A 15,072-nucleotide genomic window follows, 5' to 3' on the forward strand; every position below is an offset into this window, starting at 1 on the left:
ACCAGTCTCCATCACCCTCTCCCTAGAGCCTGGACACCAGTCTCCATCACTTTCTCCCTAGAGCCTGGACATCAGTCTCCATCACCCTCTCCTAGTGCCTGGACACCAGTCTCCATCACCCTCTCCTAGTGCCAGGACACCAGTCTCCGTCACCCTCTCCCTAGAGCCTGGACACCAGTCTCCATCACCCTCTCCTAGAGCCTGGACACAAGTCTCCATCACCCTGTCCCTATTTCCTGATAGGCATCATTCTTCTTGCAGTCTCTACATTTGGTGGCTCCAGGGAATTCAAGTTGATGGATCATGCAGCATTTGTCCTTTTGTGTCCGGCTTATTTCTCTCTTCATCGTGCCCTCAGTGTTCACTTGTGCTGTAATGGTTGTCAAAACACCCCTCATCCTCAGAGATGAGAGATACTCTGTGTGGATGATATATTGTGTTGTCTCATTCACCCACTGATGGGCTCTGGGCTGCTTCTGCCCCAGCTGTTGTGAGCAATTCTATAAGGAACTTGTGTGTAGAAATCTAAGACCCTGTTCTCCTTTTGTCTGCATCTTGGTTACCTTCCTGTTGCTGTGATAAATTGCACCAGCAAAAGCAACTTAAGGGAGAAAGGGTTTATCCCAGTTCACAGTTCAAGGTACGCACAATCAGTCATCACAGCGGGAGGTCAAGGCAACGGGAGCCTAAAGCGGCTGGTCATGGGAAGAAGCAAGGGATGCACAGTACCCCTTCTCTACTTATACACACCAGAGAATGGTCCCACCTGTAATTGAGACGCATTTTACCGTATCACTGAAGTTATCCAGGATACTCCCACACAAGCACTGACATTGGTTTCAGGGATTGAACTATGTTTGGCAGGTTTCCTCAGCAAGTGCCTTTACCCACTGCACTACCCCTCGGGTCCCCTCCATTTAGTATATTTTGGATATTGCTTCATATCAGTTAACACTTTCTCTGACACTGTAGCTACACATTTTCTTATCATAATTTACTTAACTCACAAGGATCATTCCAAGCTCTGAATGTTAAATTCAATGTCTGGTCAGGCCCAGCGTCTCCACTGAACCATGTGAACCTGTGTCACCATCCAAGAGTCTACTGGTTGATGAAAGTGATGAGTCAGGTCGGTCCCTTGACGGCTGCTGGGGAGGGTGTGGCAGATCCCAGGGAAGACACAGTCTGTTGTGAAGATTTTACTGAAACTGTGGTGCACTGTGTCTAAATGAACCCTTAGAACTTTCGTTTTACAGAAAGACAGTCAAGTTGATTTTCTCACCAGCAGGCCCTTTGTCAGTTCTGTGGCTTCACAATTAAAATCTGACAGAAGAGAATTCATTCTCTCACAGTGTGCCTTGGATTCATACTAAAGTCAGCATTTGTCATGAGCATATTGCTTGTGAAAAGGACAGTTTCCAATCTTTTGTCCGTTTCTCTGTGACTGTGTCTACCTTTCAAACAAAATTCAATTGAAGCCTGGGCGGGGAAGATGGCCCAACTGAGTATCTGCTATGCAAGTATGAGGATCTGAGTCCATAGTCCCAGCAGCCATGTTAAAAAGCCAGGAGAAGCAGCTCACGTGGAAGGGACAGGGAGAAGGATCCCTGGAGCTCACTGCCCAGTCTAGCCAAATCGACAAGCTCTAGGTTCAGTGAGAGACCCGACCTCAAAACATAAGGTGGAGAGTGATAGAGGAAGACCCCTGGACTTGATCTCTGGCCTCCACACGCCCACAGCACACAGCACGCCCCTGTGTGCTCGTATGCACACTGTCTCGTGAGACAAATTGAAGCTGGATAGAAGCTGGTATTTCCTGTCATTTCTGAGCAACATACCAATAAAAATGTGTTTGTCCTCCACAAATGAGAGAATGGCTTTTTCCTCAGTTGGCATCTCACTGTGCATAAAGAATGGTCCCAGGCTAGGGTCAGGATCAGAGCCTCCGCTGAACCGTGTGAACCTGTGTCACTGCCCAAGAGTCTGCTGGATGATGAAGGTGATGAGGCAGGTCAGTCCCTTGAAGGCTGCCGGGGAGGGTGTGGCAGATCCCAGGGAGACACAGAATGTTCGTTTGCTGTGTTCCCTATTGAACTCAAAGACTGGGGGACCAGGGAAAGCAGGTCCAGAATCTCAGAGAAGTCTGGAGGAGGCAAACAAGCCATGCCTGGCAGGGTATCGGGTGAGCGTGCCTCTTTGCTGCTCAGAATGCGTGAGATCCGACTTGCAGGATTTCATAAATCACAACTGTTTTAGCTTCGAGAGGAGGGATTGATTAAGGTCTGAGCCATCAGGCGTCGAATGGATCAGGCTGTCTCTCACCACCTCCCCTTCCCAGACGAGCAAGTCAGCAGTTTTCCGGGAAAGCAGTCTCTACACATTTAGCATCATCACAACGATTACTGTAAGGGGGCTCGATGGCCACAGCCAACCAGCGGCTCAGCCTTGGGGCTGGGCACCAGGACAGGGTGGCTGCAGCAGTGTACCCCGGGGGTCTCTGATGAAACCGCCCCCACAGAGGCCTAGTCTGTCTGGGAATTCTGCTGTCTGTAACCCTGGGAAGGCTGGGGGAAGGGGCGGTCAGCTGCCTGTCTTGCAGAGGCCCCCACACCTCCAGTATTTCATTCAGATAGCTGTTACGCTTTGAGAACGGCCTGCTGTGACACCCACCTACCCACCGAATCCAGGAAAGGCATTTGTTAGTGACATTTTCCCACAGCCGACTTTGCCCTCATAAAGCAATTTGGTGCTCATAGCTCCCCCTAGTGGAGTGTTGCAAGTATTTTGCAGGCTCTTCCTCAGAATCCCGGAGGTGGTAATAAATCTGAGAGCACCTGCCACAGCTTCTCACTCTTACGGACTGGATGGACAGACACTCACCTCTGAAGGAGCAATCGGTTCCACTTTCCTCCCATTTCAAGGACACTTTCCACTTTTGGAATAGTTTCAGGTGAAAGGTGTAGAGTCCCCAAGCCGGTAGTCACCCTCACATCAACTTAGTGAGATATCTTCATGTACATCTCACCACGGTGGGAATCCAGCAACTTTTTTCTGCTGTCCTTCTCTGTCCCAGAGCCCCACATGACACTCAGATGCCCCATGTCCTCAGAGCTGTGATCGTCCATGGAATGTCCCTCTTTAAAAAATTAGCAATGATAGTCTTGGTGACATGCCAGTACTTTACAGAATGGCCCTTGGTTTGGATTTGTCTGCTGTTTTTCTTGTTATGAGACAGACTATGGTGTCTTTTCCACCACCTGACATGAGCGGGGTCTGCCCCACACACTACCCCCTAGAACTCGAAGGCCGGCAGGTCTTCTTCACTTGGAAGTGATGGAAAACCAAACCCAAACTGGCCTGACAGAGAGGGACCTGGGGAGTTGTAACTCAGTCTGGAGTATTACTGGCTTTAAGTATGCCTAAACCAGATACATAGATACTGTCATGACCAGATGTCCTATTGGTGCCCAATCTACATTGGCTCTGCCCTCAAAGACCAGCCTCTTCCAGTCTCAGGAAGGCTCCCAGCTGAGTGGAAAAAGCAGACCTGCTGCCCATGTTGGCCTCATTCTCTCCCAAGACCATGTGCTCCACCCTGGACACTTTCCCATGGCCTGCCAACTTCTTTCCGACACAAGAGCTGAAGAAAAGCAGCGTCTATATCTCCTAACATAGAATCTGGACTCCTGTCTCCAACCAAATGTCCCAGCAGACACCATCTCCTGATGCCCCCAGACCTCTGTTGTGAGATATCACCAAAGGCTTTGATAAGCTGTTCCAGCTCCAGCCGGTCTCCAAGAGTTATATGCCACATTTACACTCTGCAGTAACTTCCCAGGTGAGAAGCAATAAGCAGAGTGGGCCTTGTCACCTTGGTGGACAGGCAGGTCCTGTGTTTGAGGCCTGAGTGGAACACATTAATAGTTTAATTTGGAGTGTGACGTACGTGAGGCTTGTTTCCATCAGAGGCTTAATTTAGGAGGTGATAGTGACTGACAAAGAGCAGGCCCCTGGGGTCTTTGGCTTGATAGGCTGGGGGAATCTCTCCTGTCAGAAAACAGGCTTTGGGCCACAGCTTTCACTGGGGACAGCCTCCAGTCAGACACCTGAATCTATCTATAGCCAGAGTATTACCCACCCCAGCCCCTGTCAGCACCCAAGTTCCCAGGGATGGAGTTGGCAGTCAGCCTATTTGATGTCCTTCCCAGGGCTGAGTCTGGAAGGGTGGGGTGTTGTAGAGTGCTTAGTAGGGGAGACGCTGGAAATGGGGAGCATGCTGGCTGGGTATATAAATGGAAGAGTTGGGCAGAGCCCTCCCTACACACCTGTAGCTGGGTCGTCGGCTGGTGGCTGGGTTGGGGTGCTGCCAACCGGTTGAGTAAAGCTGCTAATAAAATAATACCAGTTAAAAATGAGTCCACTATCAGAGCCAGAGTGTTTTGCTGGCCCCCAGCCCAGCACTTCCCAGCTCAAGATGGGGCAAGAGGAGGATCCCTGGAAGAGTAGGACACACACATCATGCATTCGCCTGAATCCTGAGATGCTGATCACCGTGGTCCTCGGTTCCTATGCAGTATTCTCCACAAATTTTCTTAATGGGTAAATCAGTGGCTTTCTCTCATCCTCCCTCTCATCTTCTGCTGTTTCTCTCTCTCTCTCTCTCTCTCTCTCTCTCTCTCTCTCTCTCTCTCTCTCTCTCTGTGTGTGTGTGAGAGAGGCCATCAACCAGGCCATGATGTGGGATGTAGGCAACAGGTTTCAAGGATCTTGCTACAGCAGGACAACACTGTTCATCAAGGTCACGGTGGCCTCTTTGGGTGCCTCTGAGTTCAGCAGGCCTCAGCCCAATGAGGTGGTTGCCACCGAGACCTGCAGGATCTGCCCATGGTGTTTGCTAAGGACCAAAAGCTGTGGGGTTCCCTGACATGTCCCCTTGTTGTCCCAGAAGCTCCAAGGCCCCACAGTGACCCACTTCCCCCTCTGAAGACATTCAGATTCACTGTCCTGGGTCTGATCTTGACATGAGGCACATGGACTCTGCATCTGGGGCTGGTCACATCACAAGAGAATTTCTAGACACTGTCTTGTCCCCAGGCCTCTCACTGCAATGAGAGCCCATTTAAGAAAGGGACTTTGGGCTGGAGAGATGGCTCAGCCATTAAAGGCTAGGCTTACAACCAAAAATATAAGAAAGGGACTTTCAGGGAAACCCATCTCTGGGGCATTCCTCCCCCTATCACCCATATCAGAACATTTCTCAAGCTAACCCCTAGCTCTTCATCCCAGTGCCAGGCACCCAGCCCCAGAGTCAACATCATTGCTAGGATCTTTGTAGCTGGCAGGATGCAGGTGCACACAGGCCTGTGGAGGGTGTGCACCTCAAATGGGCAGAGCTACCTGATTCCAAACCTCTTCACCCTCACTGAGAGGCAGAGTGGTACCTGGGTTGGGAGTATGCTTGGTTCATGGGCTGGAAATGAAATGCCCTGGAGTTGCTAGTAGAGTTGCCTGGCAGAGACTGCATACTTGGACTTCAAGCTCAGACTATAGAGGTGGCAACTACTGGTAGAAGCTGGCTGAGGCCAAAACTATGCTCTGCTGTCCCCTGAAGAAGATCTGGTTGCCTGAGAGCCCAGGCTGGCATGTTGGTCTCATTTGGGGTTCCTTGTAGAAACAACCCAAGTCATGTGTGACCTTGCCTTTAGGCGCAACCCAAGTTGACAACAGACCTTCCAGGACACATGGCTTATATAGCCAGTGTGCCTCAGTTCTCTGTTTCTCCCTGCCTGATGGTTCCTGCTTACAGATCCTTGGAGGGTCTCACAAGGAAGCTGTGCTAGGTATAAAGGCATCAAGGGCCAGGCAGAGCACTGGGGACCTTGCTCAATGAGACCTCCTTCACAGAGTACACACAGTACCCCGAGGGCTAGGTGGGTGCTGGGAGAGGAGCACCTGAACCTATGGCTACTGTTGTGTCTCCCTTTTAGCCCAGCAGTCCTAGCCACTGCAGGGCCACCACGGTTCCCCTAGCCTCTCCCAGCTCAGCATGTTCTGAAGGAGCTTTAACCAAAAGCCATTAAGCTGTCTTTGTGCATATACCTCAGGCCTCTTCCTGTCAATGCTTGACAACCGGTGTGGGTGAGGGGCCTCCATTCCTGTCCTTTTCTTCCCATTGAGTCACCACCATCCGACCAGACTGCCCGCACCAGCTCTGAGCTCATCGGCTCCTCCATCAATCAGTTCCCTCTGGGACAGAGCACTGAGGAGACTCACATTTGACAAGGACTCTTCTATCTAAGGGAGCTCAGCTGGTTCAGGAGTGCTGTGTCCGCACTGTGCAGCCTCCAGTCCTCCTGCCCCAGCCCTGTGTGACCAAATTGTGTGATGGTAGAGGAATCTGGTCCCAAGGGTGCAAAGGGACCCTGATCTCTGCCCCAGGGCACAATCGGACAGCAGCTGCTTCCACCACGGCCTGCACCAAGATGTCTCCTTGTCATTGGCAGGAGAAAGGAAGTCACCGACCGTGTCACCATGTGGACACAAGCTCCTATTGCATAGGATGTGGCTGGTCACCATCAGCTAGTTCTCCCTCCTTTTTGCTCAAGGGACAGTGTCAACCTGTATCCCCCCTCCCCAAAGAATCCATCAAAGGTTTCCCTAGAACTTCCCACTGCCTGGCACACAGTTAAGGCCACTCTTGATATGGCTTCATGGAGGGCTCCACCAGGAGTCCTCAGGTGGCATTTTATTCTCAGGTGCCAATCCTGTCAAGATGCTACGAGCCACTCACTCTGACTAGGAAGTGAGTGAGATGCTCATGGCTCTTGAGAATTCCATGTAGCAGGCACACGGGAGGCAGTGAGACTCAGAGTGGGCCTCCCATATATTCAGTATTTTCATTTTGACTTTACCCTAAGATCATGCCCCCATGGGGGGGGGACGACAGGCAGCACCTGGAGAATTCTGATAATATCCCCATCTTCCTGTCCTTGTGGCCCCACACAGGGCTTATGGAGAGACACTTGTCCCAGCACAAGCTCTGGGAACCAATCTGGTGTTGGAAAATACATCTCAAAGACACTAGGACTCAGGGTGACCCAGTAGCCCAACAAAACTATCAGTGTTCTCCAAAGGTAAGAGGCAGGGCTCAGCATACCTCAGACCTCTTCCTGTCAATGCTTGACAGCCAGTGTGGGTGAGGGGCCTCCATTCCTGTCCTTTTCTTCCCATTGAGTCACCACCATCCGACCAGACTGCACATCCATAGTGTTCAAGCAGACCCAGAGCTAAGAAAAGACCACTGTGCGATAGATGCCAGCCCCAGAACAACCAATAGCAGCTACAATGACTGTGCATTCTGCGATCACACACACACACACACACACACACACACACACACACACACGAGAGAGAGAGAGAGAGAGGGGGGGGGGAGCCATAGAGGAAGGGCTTGAATTTCCTACGTGATTCTGGGGGCCATGACCTGGAGGCATGACTACTTCCTCATTGAACTGAGTCGTGTGGGCTTCCAGAAGACAAATCTATTATGTACATGACAGACTGAGTAGTTTACTTCACTGGTCTTTCCAAAGAACCAGATCTTGAGTAAATTGGTTGTGACTTCTAGATCACTAGTTCCTACTCTGGTCATTATTATTTCCTGCTTTCTGCTCACATTGAGCTTTCTTGCAGTCTCTTAAGGGGAAGCGTATGCTCTCATCAGCTCGCTCTACTAGTGAGCAGGTGACTGTTTCAGCGATTCTGTTTATAAAAGCAATAAAGGGCCAGATTTGGCCCAGAGACTGTAGTTTGCTTACTCCTGGCTTATTGGTTTGTGATCACTTGTTTATTTATTTAGTTTCTAAGACAGGGTCTCATGTAGTCTCAGTTGACCTTGAACTTGATATGTAGCTGAGAATGACCTTGAAGATCTGACTCCTCCCACAAACTGGGATGCACCACCATGCCTGCCTCTGTTACCTTTTATTTTCCCCATTTAAGGAATTAATACTTAATTAGTTAATGATTAAATAAAATGCATTTCTAAGTGCCCCTTTGTCTGCACACCACAAATTTGATAGTGCTTTAACTTTCAACTGTGCCATCTGTATTAACCATGTGTTGCTTTGGTATCTGGGGACTTGTTGTCCCTGAGGGACAGCCTCTTTTGCTTGACCAATTTCTACAGACAGTAGAGGGCTCACCCACTGTGTCCTCACTCCTTCTCTGGTCACTTATTCTGGGCTATGACTACCCAGCTGCCATACTCTCCCAGGTCAGGATCCCACACCAGGCTGGTTGGGGTCACACAAAGCACTGGTCTTGAGATGCTGGTACCCCTCCTCCTCCTGCAGATACTATTGGGAAGGCTCTTGCCCCTTTGCTGCTCCTGTCCTCTGACTGACCAAGGGCTTCCCCATGGACACCCCACACACTCAGGAGAAAGAAGCATATCTCCTTTCTTCCCTCGAACTGTAACAAACTTTATGTTTTTAAGGGAGTGGGGGATCTTGCTGTACAGCTGGGGCTATCCCTGACCTCCCTGTGAGGCAGAGCTAGCCCCAAACTCCTCTTCTTCCTTCCTCAGACTCTAAATTCCTGGGGTGGTGGGTGTACATCTGGGGGAACGGCATTCTCAGCCAGGTGTCACATGGCAGTCAGTCACTGGCAATAGGCCCCACTGAAAATGTGCTGTTTGAGTTGAGCATGGTGATCATGCCTTAATCCTAGCACTCAGAAGGCAAAGACAGACAGATCTCTGTGAGTTCAAGGCCATCCTGGTCTACATACTGAGTTCTAGGACAATCAGAGCTATGTAGAGAGGCCCTGTCTCAAAAAAAAAAAAAAAAACAAGAACCAACAACTCCTGACAACAACGAAGAAAGCATGCTGTTCGTACTGTTGGTTGAGCCTGAGTTTCACCTGAGAAGGTTGGATTTGGAAGATCTTAGAAACCCAAGCTGCTCATTTCATGCATGGGGGCCTGGGTTTCGGGAACTCCTGGTGTCAGAGTTCCAAGCTGCAGGAGGCTGAGATGCTGGGGTGGGCCCCCAGAATCAGCAGATATTTCCATGGCCTCTTGCTCCAGCTTCTTTCTCACTGAGGGTTTCAGGATCTGCCAGGCACAACTCAGAGCTAACTCCTATGTCCACCCAAGTGTTTCAGGAACACTGAAGGGGTAAGGGACTTTGGATGGGGAGTCTATATGTCACCCTGAAGTGAAGCTATAAGAAAATGGCCCCATGGCACACCCAGTGCCCACAGCCTTTCCACCTAGCTAATGGGCTTGCAATGAAACCCATTGCCTACCTGGCTCCCTTAAGTCCTCAGGGAGACTCTGGGATCTTCTGGGTGGCTGGCTGTGGCCTCTTCTTGAAGGATCTGCCAGCTCTGTAATACTGTAGCAGTAGGGATTTCAGACACTCAGGTGCATTGTAATTTGAGAAACATCTTTTTGGTGGGTTCAAGGGTAAAGGTTGAGAAAGCAGGTCAAAAGTAGGACGGGCTTCTTTAGGATTCTGGAGATTTGGGGTTCCCATCCTTCCATGCAGCCAATCCCTGATCAATACTTGAGAACACAGGAGAACATAGGTATCTTAGCTCTCCCCACTGTAGGGGGCCATCTGATCTTCAATTCCCATGCTCCCCCGGGGCACTGTGGGATATCCTACTTTGCTGCTCAAAACATTGCTGCTGGAGAACTCACATCAGGTAGGAACACAGACTGGACTGATGGGATACAACAGAGTGCTCAGCCAGGATGGTAGCGTGACTTGTCCCAGAGCAGGGGCCCTGTCTAGATAGATGCATGTCATGTCACAGAATCACAAAGGTCTCAGAAAGCGCCAGGCATGTGGATGGGGAAAGTCTGGGAAGTCAGTCAGGGCTCTTCCTGTTGTAGGGCCCCAGCAAAACCTTGAGTGCTCCAGGCGGATTTCCTCAATCCTTGTCTTGCTCGCCCTTGGCCTGGTCTGGCACCCATGGCTCCCCTTCTGTCTGAGTATATCTGCTGAATTATTCACTAGGCCATATTAGGGCCACCTGGCAGGATGAGACAGGGTGAGCATGCTCCTGGCCTGTGTCCCATCCCTCCTGTGGTGTCTTAGTCATCTCTGGCTTTGCTGGGAGACGGCCATTAACGGAACCACAGCCAGAGCATCCTGCAGGGCTGGGGCAGTCCCACCATCCTCCTACAGTCAGCTCTGTACCTGGTCCTGCACTGATCTGACCTGAGTCTCATCTGCTGCCTTAGGCTCTGGGGTTGAGGCTTAGTGTCGTATGCTCTGGGTATTTGCAAACTCAGGACCCACTCAGTCACCACACCCGTTCCCAGCCCTACATCAACCAAGCAAGAAACTGGGACAAAGTATGAACACCAAGACTCACCAGAATCAGGGTACTGAATTTTTCTATTTCTCAGAAAGATCCTGCAATGGCTTGGAAAAGGCAAATTCAAGTTTGTTTGGAGTATTGTGCATGAGTGTGTGTGTGTGTGTGTGTGTGTGTGTGTGTGTGTGTGTGCACATGCATGCACACATTTGTGCATGTGTGGGTAAGCACAGCATAGGTATGTGTGTGAGTGCTATCATGCATGAGCTGTGTACCTGTGTGTACATGCATAGAAAGAGGAGTGCAGCATGTGCAGTAGTGTATTCATATTCATGCACGTGTGTGCTCCTATGGTGCACACATGTAAGGTATGTGCTGTTTCATATGTGACATTTTATATCAGATGAAATTCTCATTGCCCCAGGCCTGCTGTGCATAGGCTCACTTCCACACATGTGCACTTGTGCACAGGCCATGTGACCAGGACTTGCAATGTAGCTGTATAGCTCATGTGATGCATTCAGCCCCATAGTTCCCAAGCTTGGTTCTGGAGTATCTTCATTTGCCATTTTCTGGATTGGTCATCCAAAGTCCCTTGTCTTTTGGGGGGGGGTGTCTTAAAGTCCCTCAATGCCAGCTCTTATGGAGGAGGGCCTGAGCCAACCTTGTCCTGCCCCAGATCCCCAAGAGAAGTATAGGAGGTCTCCTGGCTCTGACCCTCAAGTCTTAACATGATTCTCCCCTGCCTCCAGGTTGAATTACAAAATGAAAGAAGCAGAGGGGACTACCACCCAGTGCCCCTACCTTGCCATCTGCTTAAGGAAATCGGTTGCCTATCCTCGCTTGTCCCACATTGTTCCATTCCCCTAGTGGAGACTTTCCCTGTAGGGGCAGAAGCTTCCTTCTGTCAGAATCTGCTCAAGCTGTTAAGAAGACAATAGCAGAAATGTGGGGTTGAAATGTCAGGCAGACGCAGACCCCTATTGAGACTGAGCCTTCAAGGCCATGGCCACCGTACACTAGAACATGGCTTCAGCTTTAAGACCACACGCTAAGAATCCCCTTGCCCAGCCCTGGGCTGTCTCCACTTTGGAACAGTTATACTTGGCCATCTGCTTGCTCACTTAGATGTCATGGAGAATCTATGGACTCCAGAAAGGCCCCTCCCGCTGAGAGGCCAGGGGAGGTGATGCTGGCCTCCAACCTTCTAGCTGCTGCTAAGTATCTCAGCTAGCTCATGGGACTCAGTGGAATTGCTTAGGATAGCCCTGCTTAGGATACCAGCCAGGGCTCCTGCGTGGCAGGGAAAGGGATTGTTGTGGTGTCTTGGCTTCTGGCTAAGTCCATACCCAGCTAACTGTCACAGGCACTCAACTATGTGGGCAAATGCAACCTGACTGGAAGACTTCTCTGCCCACAGATGGATTCCAGGCTACCGGTGGCTTTTGTTTTTTTGGTTTTTTTTTTGGTTTTTCCGTATAAGGGAACACCTGTGACAGGATAGCTCCAGTCCTTGTGGTGGAGATCCAGGGGGAGCCGGATCCTTGAAGAAGTCTTTGCATGACACCATCTGTACTGTGTTCCCATGTTGTGAGAGGGTGGCAGACACCAATCAAGGATGCCAATCAAGTCAAGGATCTGAACGTCTGTGAGCTGGGACCCCTGAGCCGTTCTCACAGGCTGGTCACCGACAGGTGGCTGTGGAGAGTGGCTTTTAGATGGATCCATCCCCTTTGTTTGCTTGCTTTCCATCCCTCTGCTTTGACCTCCCCTTTAGTGAGGGTTGGGGAGTAGAAGGGAGGTAGCCTGCCTCAGAGGCTGGTGTCAGGATAGAATGAGGTTTTCACAAAATACCCGGGAAGACTAAGTTGATGATGTCATCCTTACTGGGAAACTTGTTTCAAAAACCCCTGGAATATTCGTAAGAAATTGGTTATTCATGCCCTAAATGAGAAAGTGCATTTTTGTCTCGATTCAGTCAGTGTCGAAGAAGCTGTTACTCAGCTCCTGCAGTGCTTTCGGTCTTGACAGGAAGAAGCATAAAACCATCCTTTAAATGATCTACAAGCCTGAGAAGACTGGACTGCTGCCCAGGCTCTGAGCAGACCCCCCAGTGAGATCAGCACAGGGAAAGCCCCCTGGGTGCTCTCCCTGGTGCTGCAAATAGGCGGCACAGGCTCTGCTGACACAACCCAAGAGACATCAGTTTACACCCGCTTTAGTAACCCTCCTATTGCTGTGATTAAACACCCAACACAAATAACTCCAGAAGAAATGGTTTATTTGGGTTCATGATTTGAGGATACTGTCTGTCACAACAGTGAAGGCATGGCCAACAGGAGCGTGAGGCAGCTGGTCACATTGTAGCAACAACCAGGAAGCAGAGAGAGACAAACGCTGGTGTCAGCTGGCTTTTTTCTTTATACTCACTTCAGGAAGCCACTCCATGAGATGCTGTTGCCCATATTCCGAGTGGGCCTTCCCTTCTCGCTTAGACATCTCTGGAAACACCCTTACAGTCATTCTCAGAGGTGTGCCTACTGGGTGATTCTAAGTCCAGTCAAAATGACAATCAAGACCCAGCCACAGCAGGTTCAGCAAGAGACATTCTTGAGCAGAGGGCCTCCTGGATGCCACAGGCTGAGGTCTCATCTGAATTGCACCAAACCGCCCCTGTCCAGTTCTGAGTGGCAGCCAGGCCCCTGTGTGGTTGATAGTCACCTACCTGGGAGGGGTGAGCGTGCACTGTGGTGGGTGTGCAGGAGTGTGCATACCTTGCTCATGAAGTGCCTTTGGGGGTATGTATGTTTTTAGGTGTGGACAGGCAGTGAAGGTGTATTTGACTATTTGCTGGGGTGTGTGCCATATGGGGGTGTGATTTATGGGGGTGTGTGCTTATGGGCTATGCGCATGGGCAATGGTTGCAACCACTGAGACACAGGAGAAAGCCACTCCATGAAGGCCAGATTAAGAGTCCTTTATTTGCTAGCAATCCAGGCTCATGTCTGAAAGAACTCCTGACTGAGAAATTCAGGGTAGGGCTTATAAATTCAAAAACCATGATTACATCATATCAGGGGCAGGTCAAAGGGCAGAAGTTTCAAATCTTTCAGTTCAGTTGATTAAAACAATGTTTTTATGTTTGTGTTGTAAAATGATGGACCATCCACCCCACCCTGAAGCTCCAGGTGTGGCTTCATGAGAATGTTGTCCATGGGGGCCAGGGAACAGCTGGGTAAAAAACAGCTAGTTTTTAGTTAGCTAAAAACTAGGACAAAGTGGAGTTACTTTGGGCCGTTCATTCCTATTAGTCTTAGGGAAGAGTTTTACAACATAAAACAGTTTATAGACACACACACACACACACACGCACACGCACACGCACACGCACACGCACACGCACACGCACACGCACACGCACACGCACACACATACACACACATAGGGAAGTATTTATAGAACATGTGCCTGTCGGGGGGAGTATGCCACATATTTTCAGGTGTATGAGGGGGTGCATATGTGGAGTCTGTATTATGGGGAATCACTCCGGCATTGAGGCCTGGGTGTGCCTCAATTTGCACAGTACTTGGTGTTTTTAGGGTCCCAGCCACCCTCCCCGTCCAGTTTAAAAGCTTCCATATACTCTGTGTGGCCCAGATGAGCAGCTGCCTCTCTCAGACAGACCATCCCTGCTTCCTTTGACCTTCCTTGGCATTCTGTCTCTGGCATTTGTCGCTCCCTTTAGCTATATCACCTTTCTGTTCTGGTCATAGGAGCTCCCTAAAGGCAAAACCCTCTAGTCCACATCACCACAGGACACGTCATACACTGGACCCAGAACACAGACAGTATTCAATAAAAATGTATTGAGCCTGGGTCCTGAATGAGGATGTTTGAACCTTGGCACTGCCTGTCAGTCCAAGCATGGCTACCACTGTCCATCCTACAGAGATATGCCCACTGTTGTATAAGAGGGCACATTTATATGAGATGGCCTGAATGACCCCCACCTCCCAGGTAGACAGGAGGCCTGGGGTTAGTGGGGAGGAATTCTCCTGTTTCAACCCCTTGAATCTCATCTCACATGCTCTTTCCTTCCTAGAGGCCTCCTTGGCCAAAACCAGGCAAATAACAGCCCTCATGAGCCCCACTATAGCCTGACCGTCCTGGGTAGGTTACCTGGGGGTTAGCTGATTTCCCACTGGACCCAGAAAGATGTTATATAGCTGCCTGTTCTCGGCATAGGGCCAGACCCACCCAAGAGGGCTTCCTAGAAAGTGAGGGACTGAGTGTGAGTGGAGCCCTCCTGATGCCTGTCCAGGAACAGCTGTGCCTGCAAGCTTCCTCACACTCAGGTCTCACAGAAGCATCTGCATCTCATCAGAACCGAATCGTGGGCTCCTGGAAAGGCTGGGCAGAAAATCTGACCTAATTCCTGGACTATTAAAAGCCTCAGTCTCTGCAGTAGGAATTGTAAGACACCCTCTCCCCGTCACTGCAAGAGAGTGTGAGAGTCAGTTTTATGTGTCAGCTCATCAGGGCCAAGGTGCTCAGGTGCCATTCAGACACCATTTGGGTGTTGCTTAGTGTTTTCAGGTGCTAGAGACACTCACCACAGTATCTATGACTAGGTAGATTATAGATAATAAATAATGGATGGATAGATAGTATATAGAGGTTAGATCATAGATGAGAGATAGATAGATGGTAAATAGAAGGAAGATAGATGATAGAAAGATAGAT

This window comes from Cricetulus griseus, chromosome 6, assembly GCF_003668045.3.
Source record: "Cricetulus griseus strain 17A/GY chromosome 6, alternate assembly CriGri-PICRH-1.0, whole genome shotgun sequence".
Lineage (NCBI taxonomy): Eukaryota > Metazoa > Chordata > Mammalia > Rodentia > Cricetidae > Cricetulus > Cricetulus griseus.